Source organism: Ursus maritimus, unplaced genomic scaffold (genome assembly GCF_017311325.1).
Source record: "Ursus maritimus isolate PB19 unplaced genomic scaffold, ASM1731132v1 scaffold_8, whole genome shotgun sequence".
Taxonomy (NCBI): Eukaryota; Metazoa; Chordata; class Mammalia; order Carnivora; family Ursidae; genus Ursus; species Ursus maritimus.
Genome location: NW_024426996.1, coordinates 17,724,211 through 17,727,972, shown reverse-complemented (window position 1 = coordinate 17,727,972; position 3,762 = coordinate 17,724,211). Strand labels below are relative to the sequence as shown.

At 41.0% G+C, this 3,762-nt stretch overlaps 1 pseudogene; it reads left to right on the top strand.

The window, feature by feature from the left end:
- Nucleotides 1–2,328: 2,328 nt before the first annotated feature.
- LOC103665418 lies at nucleotides 2,329–3,135 on the top strand (annotated as a pseudogene).
- Nucleotides 3,136–3,762: the final 627 nt, after the last annotated feature.

Genomic DNA, 3,762 nt, shown 5'->3' with positions numbered 1-3,762 from the left:
GGCTTAGGGGCGACCCCTCAGAAGGAACATGCAGCTTTCTCAGAGTGGCTCTGTGATTGGACAGTCCTCACAAATTTAGGGGTACCTTGTACCCACCACCACATGTGCTTCTTAGAAGTTAGGGAAGACATTTTTTAAAAAAGATTTATTTGTTTATTTATTTATTTGAGAGGGAGAGAGAGAGAACAAGTGAGTGTGGGGGGAGGGGCAGAGGGAGAGGAAGACTCCCAAGCGGACTCCCCACTGAGTGTGGAGCCCTGTGCCAGGACCCTGAGATCAGGACCTGAGCAAGAATCAGGGGTTGGATGCTTAAATGACTGAGCCACCCAGGCACCCCAAATTTGGGGGAAGACTTTTAAAAGTTGGGGCATGTTTTCTTTTCCTTTTTTAGGATTTTATTTATTTATTTATTTATTTATTTATTTATTTATTTGAGAGAGAGAGCAGGAAAGGGTAGAGGGGGAGGGAGAGGGAGAGACTCTCAAGCAGACAGCACGAAGCTTAATCCCATGACCCTGAGATCATGACCTGAGCTGAAATCAAGAGTCAGACGCTTAACCAACTGAGTCGCCCAGGCACCCCTAAAGACAGAGGCATGATTTCAAAGCCTGTTTATGAAAGGAGACCTGTGCGAAATACTTTTTTTTTAATAAAGATTTTATTTATTTATTTGACAGAGAGAGAGACAGCCAGCAACAGAGGGAACACAAGCAGGAGGAGTGGGAGAGGAAGAAGCAGGCTCCCAGCAGAGGACCCTGCTGTGGGGCTCGAACCCAGGACTCCGGGATCACGCCCTGAGCCAAAGGCAGATACTTAAGGACTGAGTCACCCAGGCGCCCCTGTACCAAACACTTTTGTAAAATTTAGAATTGTCTTCTAATTTTTTTACTTTTGTAAGTTTGGATTTCTGAATCAACTGTTGCTAAAATTAGGGCTTACCTGTATTCATAAACAATGACAGCTCAGCAAACATTTTCGAGGTCTTGCTTCCATGGAAAGCTCTCTGCTGGGAGTTCACGGTACAACTGTGCCCAAGACAGGCATGGAGTGTCACATTTAACAGGACAAACAAAGGAATGGGTTACAAAGATGAGACACGGCAATGCTAAATAGGGTTTCTTTCTGGAATGCACTGCGTTGTAGCCAACCATCCATCCACCCATCCATCCATCTTTCCATTTATTCATTCAGTAATACTTACGGAGCACCTCTCATCTCTCAGGCCCTGTGGGTTGGGACAACACTTGGCGATTAAGACCAGCATGGCTTGCATGACTCTTAAATGTGAGCTGTGAATTCATTGTGCATGGTTTTTAGAGGCAGTTATAATAGATTTATAAAATTGAGCCAAGTATAGCCCAAACTAGGTGTAGTTTGGGAAAATACCTTTCTGATGAAGATTTTTTTGTCTTTTTTTTGGTCTTTCTTTTTTTCTAAAGGTGGTGTGTTGAGCAAAATTTCAGTGACTCGAGGTGTTCTTTGCAAACTGGTTTGCTGAGGTTCTATGGTATTGCCTGCAGTCTTCCAAGTCCGATGTGCTTTTGTTTGATTTCTTTTTTGATGCACTACAATCAATGGCCTAGAAATCGTAATAAAGGATCTTCTTCTCAATTAAAATAACCCATAAGTGCTATATATATGAGCCAGGAGCATTCATCTATTTAGAGCGGGAAAACCAAGTGAAATGGGGATAGGAAAAAAATAGATAAATATGCATACTTTCAAAAGAGTAATTATATTTTTACACTTCTTCAAGCTGTCCCATTTTCTCTTTTTCTCTTCTGTGGCAGTGCTGAATTTAAAGCAAATGGAAAAACAACAGACTGAATGTTACAATAAAATACATTATATCAATCAGATGAACAAGACAAGCTTGTTGGGAAGGTTTAAATGATCTCTCTGTGCACACTCAGCCTACTGCTAACAAGGGAGTGTGGAAATTTGGCAGCCAAATTATGATGGCATGTGATGGTTAGTGACCTTATTTTGAAGCATGTTATCGTTTCCAAGGTTGATAATGCTGGAATTTCCTGGACACAGCAAAACTCGATTTAAGGACATCTCTCAAATGGAAACTTAAAAACAAAACAATACAAAGCAAAAAACCAAACCAAAACAAAAAAACCCTTGTGGTTGTTGAGAAATATTTAGCCATTGCAATGGCATTCCAGGAATATCAACTACCCGCCGTGTCATCGGCCACCCTAACACTCAGGATTCTGCTTTCCCACCTATAAATATTTACTTTGCTTCAACAGAGGCAATTTTTTAAGTTATACTGTGGCCTGCAGTCTCTTCCTTTTTTTTTTTTTTTTCCTTTCTTGCTTTTATAGGGATACAACATTGGGATGGCTTGCAGCCACATGTTTTGCTTGGGTAGAGCAGAATCTAGCTTTTTCTAAGCTTGCTTGCTATTGTCTTGGATCGAAGAAGGGACCTAAGCAATCATTTGTTCCAGGTGTGACATATTGTAGATGAAGAGGAGGAAGTTTTGCACATTTTTCCTTAGGCTGTTTGTCTACCAACAAAGTAACAATCTAACCATCCCTGGGTTGTGTAGATGTAGGCCAAGGAGCTAAATAATGTACACAAAACCACATCAAATGGCCTGTCTAGAGAGCCGCCCTTGCCGCCACTAGGTACAAGATGGAGACTTTGTACCTAGTCCCGTTCTTAGTGCTCAAATGCCCAACCTGACGCAGAAGAAGCTGCCTGGGGGCACATGGCATCCGCCATGATGGCGTATGCGCTGGTGGTGGGGCCTTGTGTCCTCATCACTGGAGGAATAATTTAGGATGTTATTGTTGAACCTCCATGTGTTGGCTTTAATGAATATGGACATTAGAGACCAGCAGCTTTCTTGGCCCACAGAGTAGCTGGACAATATATTAGGGAAGGATCCGCATCCGGCTTCCTATTTACAATGGGAGGTTTAGGTTTCAGAATCCTGGACCAATCAAATGTACCAAACATTCCAAAACTCAATAGATTTCTTCTTCTATTCATTGGATTTGTCTGTGTCCTGTGGAGTATTTCATGGCTAGAGTATTCATGAGAATGGAACTGCCGGGCAGTCTGATGGGTTCAAATGCTTTTTCAGAAGAAATCAGTGGATATTGGATTTGGTCCTGTTAATGGAGTTTTAAAGGCTGCCCCAAGCCTGTGATGTGAAATACGGAAAAGCATAAAAGCAGCAGAAAAGAAGCATCTAGAGAAAACATAGGGGCATGTTGATGCTTGAACCAGAATGTCTTCCTGATATCAAAGAGACAAGCTTATCACTATTTTTTCCTGCTGGCCTAAGCTGATGTACCAACGATGTTAAGTGGCATTTTCGTCTTAGTTTTTCATGTCTTAGAGAATATGTACTCAATTTCTACAACTATAATATTAAAAAAGTGATTATTTTTTACAGCTTCCTTAACATTTCTTGGAGATGACATTTCTGACTTTGAAAAATTAATGTAAAATCAGGAAGTGAGATCCTGTAAGCTGAGAACTCTGGACAGATGATCAGCTCTACTGATGGTGCTTTGCCTTTAAAGAGAATGTGTGACAGTACATTATCTCAGATAGATATGCAAGACTGTTTCCTGCACAAGATGTATGAAAGAAGCAGAAATAAATAGCTTTTTTAATTAAAAAAAAATAGCCTGCCCGTTTCAGTGTCTTGAAACTGATCCAGGCCCCTTCAAATAGACTATAAAGGTGATTGGAAAGAGTCCAATGTATCATTGCTTAAAAATTTCCCACATAGGTCTT